Below are 6866 nucleotides of genomic sequence, written 5' to 3' on the forward strand. Positions count from 1 at the left end.
TGGGTTGACTTGGGGTGAGTGAGCTAACAGGGAGGAATTCCTCTTGCAGTGGAAAGGGGCCATAGTGTTTTCCCCCTATCTCCCCCTCCCAGTACCTAGGCCCTATATTTCCTTGTAATTTGACATTTTGTATTTTGTGCCTTTTATATTTCACCAACTAGTATTGTTTGTTCTGCTGTTTGTGTTTTACATTTTGATTAACACTTGTCTTTTGTCAACTGGATGAATATGTCTGTGATTGTAAGTGCCTAGCCTTTGTTGAATCCTGCCCCTTTGGGGCATTGTAGTGTCCCCTATACCCTCTGGTTTATACTGGTTATGTTCCCAATATTGTTCTCTCATTAAAAGGTATATGGTTAAGTCCCCATTGGTAGTCTGGCTCTGCTGTATACGGGGAGGAGAGTCCCTACACCTCCCACAGCACTTGTGCACCTGCTTTGATCCCTTCAATTGGAGAGGGGGTACCTCTTGGAGTAGTGCCTGGGTTGCAATAGTTTACTATAATCTACATCAGTTTGGGGCACTCTTTGGCAGGCATGCTGCAAATTAGCCTTGCACCCTCCTTGAGTGCCACTCTGATCCCTTTCCCTTACCTGATCTGCTGCTCAGCTTTCTGCTCCCTGCTTTGTATTCCCTAGCTAATCTGCTACTCTGCTTTCTTCCTTCTGCCCTGTGCTTCCTGCATGATATGCTGCTCTGCTTTTTGCTCCATGCTCTATCTACCACTGTGCTGCCTGCCTCCACCCCAATCTGCCATCTGCTACACATAGAGGCTGTCCGTGCCAGTAATTTGATGCCCTGGTTTACCTGATTGGGTAGATTTTTTGCATCCAGTATAAGGTAGACTGATTCCTGTTAATCTCTTCAAGAGCAAAGTCAGTCCATGGCTTCAGTTGCAGGAGGAAAAGAACTGAGGACTTCTTACGTCTTAGCGCTGTATTTATGTCCCTTCGACCATCTGAGTTTCAGAGTGGCATTTGCTTTTGCTTAATTTGGAAGCAGCTGCAATGTGAATTTATGTAGTCATTAGGATAGGTTGGAAGGTTTAAAATCCTTTAATCTAAATAGATTTTGACCCAGTATGCTTGGTCAAAAATATTTTTTTCTTGCTTGCCGGAGATCAAAATATAAATTAATGAAAAATATTACAAAAATGTTTTCAACAATTTCTTCTCTCTCTACTAGCCATAATGCGCACCTGTTTCTCACCATTAGTTATTGGTTCTCAAAGTGAACATCATTAAATGGTGTAGTATTTATCACCCTTCACTGTTGTATTTTACAGCTGCACCATGACATAAAATATGGTGTAAAAGATAATGGCAGGTGGACATTCAAAAAATAAAATGTTGTTACAAAGAAAGAGTTTATCTAACACTAATAATGTCATGGGAGAAAATAATGAATTAGAAGATAAAAATTAAAACTTTTAAAGGTCTGGTCTCCCAAGTACATTTATTTTCCAGGGACAGTCATGACACTTTTTCTGACTTGCACTGAAGAAATAGAATGGAAGATTCTGAATAGATTGGAGATCACTGATTTAGCATCCCCGACTCTGAAATGCTTCTGCACTGAGTCAAATCCTGTTGTTAAAATGCCATTGATACACTGTATGTCTTTGGCCAAGTCAAATAATTTAAAGTGACTCCTTTTTCCTTAGTTTTTCATTAATCAATTTAAAGTACCCACAATTAGTGGCCACTTTTGACAATGCCTTAGGTTTCCTTTCCACAAAACTGGCCTAATGATGTACAACTGCCTCTGTAAAATTATTTGACATCCTCTGGAAGAAACAGATAATGTGGGTGCTAAGAAGTTGTAATTGCTTCCAGTATAAGGTAGACATCATAGGCCATCAGGTGACCACCTAAATATTTTATGAAATACCACACTAGCAGCTGAGTGCTCCCTTTTCATAAAGCTATCTCCCAGCCTGAGGAAACAGAGAGCTCAAACCTGGGACTTCTGTGCGGTTAGACAGTTTCCTAACCCTTAGTCATAGGGCATTCCAAAATGGTGCTTTAATTCCTAGAGTCATTACAGCTCTGGAAGGTGGATACCTAAGTTTCTGGCCTACGGAAGCTATCTTTACACTCATTTTCTGGAATTCATAGAATCTGAGACGACAAGTTTGTCCCAGCTTGCATAATATAATAGCAGTTGTGAAGGGACAGAGATAAAGGATGTAAAACAATAGTGTACATGTAAACATGGGTTCACATTTATAATGGAGGTAATTTCCATAAAGTTTAACTGTTTAGACTTTGTAAAAACTTGCCATGAACTAACTTGAACTGATCTCAAAAGTAGAGTAGTAATCACCCATATTTGCAGTATGATGCAAAAAAGTATACTGAGTTTCTTTTAAAGATGAAGGAGGATTATTTGTCAAAAGGGTGTAATATAGGATCTGGTATGAATCAGTTCCTATAAAGACTAGTTGACCAAAAAAAGTTAGGCCATTTTAACCAAAGCTGAGTGTAAAGTAAGCTTGTGTGTTTTTCAAGCTTGCTTTCTGGCTCAGTATATCCAGTAAATTGGGTTACATTTAAAGTTTTTTTTTCACATTAAAGCCTGATAGTACAGTTGCTCCTTTAGGCTACGTACAGATGTTACACTTATTGTGTGATAGGCAGGCAGAAAGTACTCTGCAGTAATAACCAAAGAAACAGTCAGGGCACGTAGAGCACTATAAAAATGGCAGCTCTTGCTTTAAGATAACCCTGGACAGATGTAGTATCAGACTTCAGCGCTGTAAGTTAGAATGCTGTAGTGAGCACCTAGATTCATAGATTCATAGATTAAGGGTCGGAAGGGACCTAGTAGATCTTCTAGCCCGACCCCCCGCCAGGGCGGGAGAACAACAAAACCCCCAAAAGAGAAACGGGACTCAAATGAGTAAAATAACCTGGAGAATGCGGGCATCGATCCCGCTACCTCTCACATGCTAAGCGAGCGCTCTACCATTTGAGCTAATTCCCCCCTGTACCAGATCCCGTTGCAATTCATGGTAGGTCGCATTCCATTGACATCCTATGGAGCATTATGGGACCCTGCTCACCCCTCCTCTCAGTGGGGGAAGGAGAGGGGAAGAGGGACATTGCTTGGGCAGCCTAGGTTGTAGGTAGCAGTGATGCAAAGCTATAGGAGCCCATGGCAGGAGACTTATAGCTCAGTGCCAAGGTGTGGGCACTCAAAGCCCTCTGGCCCCACTCATTTGAGGAGGGCTCCTGATCCACATGGGCAAGGAACTAGTTCGCTAGGGTCTTCACAGATTTGGACAGACTGCTGTGGTGCGGGGCTGGAGCCACAAACATCAGTGGGGGGTGGGGTTCATCCTCTTCCCCATTCCTGTGCCGTGTGTACTCATGCTGCCAGGCCTGGTCCATAGTTGAAATGCTCCTTCTGGTAGTCCAGCTGCACCCCATAGGGCCTCATGATCCAGGGCAGGAGAGGGTAAGTTGGGCCCTCAATAAGGATTGGGGTCGGGGGGAAGGGGTGATGTCGCCAATGACTAAATCAGGGACCACAGGAGCATAGTGCCTGCTCCCCGTCACCCTGGGGAATGGGGAGTTGCACAAGAGGTGGGCATCTTCCTCATTGGCCACATGAAATTCAGTGGCCCAGTCATGCCCTGGATGCCCGGGTTCTGTGTGTGTGTGTGTGTGGCACACAGACAGAACCCAGGTATATGGGACATGCACACGCACACACAAAACCCAGATGTCCAGGACATATACACACTTGGTGGGCTCAGGACATAGATTTCATAGACCTTACGGCTAGAAGGGATGCCTTAAGATCATCAGGTCCAGCCCCCTGCTCAAGGGGCAGGAAGTCAGCTAGGGTCAAAGGATCCCACCAAGATAAACATTCAAATATTTCTTGACAGTGTCCAGGGTAGGTGCTTGAACCACCTCTGGGAGGAGTCTGTTCAAGCCCTTGGGGGCTTGGACAGTAAAGAAGTTTTTCCATATGTACAGCCTAAAATGGTCTTGTAGGAGTTTGTGACCATTGAACCTTGTCATCCCCTGGGTTACTCTGGTGAATGGGTGTTCCACCAGATCCTGATGCAAACCCTTTATATACTTATAGGCTAGCACCAGGTCACCCCTGAGCCTGCACTTCTCCAGGCTGAAGAGTCCCATAGCTCACAGCCTCTCTTCATAATGCCTGTTCTCTTGCCCTCTGATCATGCGTGTGGCTCTCCTCTGGACTCTTTCAAGCTTCTCCACGTCCTTCTTAAATTGTGGAGCCCAAAATTGGATGCAGTACTCCAGCTGCAGCTTCACCAAGGCTGAGTACAGTGGGAGGATGACATCCTGAGCCTTGCTTAAGATGTATTGGTAGATGCAAGCCAGAGTTTTGTTTGTGTTGCCAGCTGTGGTATTGCACTGGTGGTTCATATTCATCTTGTGGTCAGTCATGACCCTCAGGTCTCTTTTGGTCATGGTGCTAGTGAGTGTAGCATTGTTGAGCCTATAAGTGTGATGCGGGTTTTTATTCCTGAGGTGGAGCACCTTGGTTAAGCACTTGTTCCTGGTTTGGAGGTCTGTAGTAGACTCCTACCATTGTATCCCCTTCACTATGTTCCTCTCGTATTCTAATGCAAAGGGTCTCCAGTTGTCCTCCTTGGGTGCCAATCTCAGCTTGTAGAGATGTGTAGGTCTCCTTCACATAGAGAGCTACACCCCCACCCCTTTTTTTTGGCATGATCTCTCCTGTACAGGGTATAGCCATTTATACCGGTAGTCCAGTCATAGGAGGAGTCCTACCAGGTCTCTGTGATCCCTAAGAGACAACAGTCATTTTTGTTTAGCAGAAGGACCAGTCCCTCCTGTTTATTCCCCAAACTCCTAGCATTAGTGTATAGGCAAGTAAGTGTGCCGTTGGAGGCGTTAGGCTTCCTTGTACTCTTGGAGAAGCTCTGTTCCTGGGCTGGGGTAGGAGTGGGTTCACTTGAGCATCCTAACCTGCTGGTTTTGCGGTTGATGCTTGGTGAGCTTGCTCTGGTGGTTGTCCGTCCATCCCCAGGTGAGCTTAGTTTAAGTCCGATCAAGCAAGTCAGCCATTCTAGCTAAGAAGAGCTTCAGCTTGCCAGCTTGGCCACCCAGACATGCTGGGAAGGCAAGTGCAAGACAGCCAGCTGATGGCTTAAGGCCATGATGTGCCACTGCCACATCAGGTGGATGGCTGTGATACCTCCACAAGCCAATCAGGATGGCTTGGCCATTCAGCTCAGGGAGCCTGTGGGACATGCCAGGAGGTGTGCGATAGCCCCTTCTACCTGCTGGGCTGGGGCTGTGCAGCCAGGCTTTGGGCTCCCATACACATGTGGGGAGCCTGCTCCAACATGCTGGAAATCCAATGCGTTGGAGCAGATTCAATTAATTTAGTCTGCTGGAGCATGGAAATTGATGTGGTCTGGCAGCCTCACATATCACATGCATCAGTGTTGCTGCTCTTCTCTGAGCTGACAAAATGGTGGCAGTGCGCTTTGAAATAAAACATGTCTGATGAACTTTAGTTCAAAGTGCCCCACCACCATTTTTTCAGTGAGGGGGACATGTGGCAATGCTGATACATGTGACATGCAGGCACTTTTAATTAGAACATGTCTCACTAATTAAAGTGCCCAGCGTCATGTCCAGCAGCACATATTAAAATGCCCTCTGAGCCTCTCTTCCACAACAGCTAACATGTGCTCTGTTTCCTCCTGACCTAAACAGGGGCGCTTAGGGTAAAGCTCAAAAGTTAAAGTGCTTCTGCTGTGGGCTTCTTAAATGCCTGTACTTAGACTTAATGAACCAAAATGCCCAGATTTTACTGTTGGTCATTCCACATAAGATGGGACCACCTTCCTAACAAGTCAATTGTTCTTTACCAAAGAAGTGAACCTCTAAATCTGTCTAATACATATTCTCATTTAAAAAACTGGAATTTGTCATCAGGCATAAGGAAGTGGGGCAGGGATAGGATACTGATCAAGTGCTCTGTCTAAATCTCTGCCATTTGCTGGGTAATTTCATGGATGCCTTTAATGTTTGTGTGTCTCTGAAACACTGTGTTGGAGACCATTTCTTTTTGTCTCCAGTGGGGATTTGTATCAAATGGGGATATTGAGCCAAATTTAGTTTCTGTTGGAGTCAATTGTCGACTACTATTAACTCTCGACTTGATCAGGTGCTTTGAAATCTTTGAATTAAAAATGCTAATGATTATGTACAGTTTGGTCCATGGGCCTGATCCAGCATGGGGGCATGATTTTGGACATGGTCCCAGCCCCATGTGTTATAAATCAGGCCCCAGTGCCATGCGCTGGATTGGGTCTGGCACCCTGTCCCCAGCCCAGCCCTATATGTGGCAGATTGAGACTAGGGCCAGGGACAGCCCCAGTTTCAGCTCTGTGTATATCAGATCCAGCCCATGCCCCAGCCAACATGGGCTGGGTTTGGGACTGCCACCCCTGCCTGATCTGGCACATGGGACCATGTCATATGGCCACAGGGCTTGGAAATTTGGCAGTGGGGGAGTGGTAGATCTGCAGGTCAGATATGTTGTACAGGTTTGGTCCATGGGCCTGATCCAGCATGGGGGCTAAATTAATGCTGCTAAATTTCTGGATGCGGGGGGACCAGATCTGACCCATGGGCCAGAGGCTGAACACCACAACAGTATAGCAACAAGTAACTGTGTTCCACAAAGGGATACATTTACAAGCAAAGAATATGCTGTGTTTATAAAGCAGGGTGGAAAATAGGTTAATGGCACATGAAGACAGGCACCTTTGCACATTAATGCATATACTCATGTATAACACTTTATTTAACATGCATAAAACCTGTTTGCATGTGTATTCATGT

General features: G+C 45.3%; 1 non-coding gene across 1 annotated transcript; it reads right to left on the minus strand.

Moving 5' to 3' along the window:
- Positions 1–2912: 2912 nt before the first annotated feature.
- Positions 2913–2985, minus strand: TRNAA-AGC. The gene has a single exon. It is a non-coding gene; the product is annotated as a tRNA-Ala (tRNA).
- Between the last annotated feature and the right edge of the window lie 3881 nt (positions 2986–6866).

The sequence above is a fragment of the Gavialis gangeticus genome, unplaced genomic scaffold, assembly GCF_001723915.1.
Source record: "Gavialis gangeticus isolate Ggan-Ray unplaced genomic scaffold, GavGan_comp1, whole genome shotgun sequence".
In the NCBI taxonomy this organism is placed as follows: Eukaryota; Metazoa; Chordata; order Crocodylia; family Gavialidae; genus Gavialis; species Gavialis gangeticus.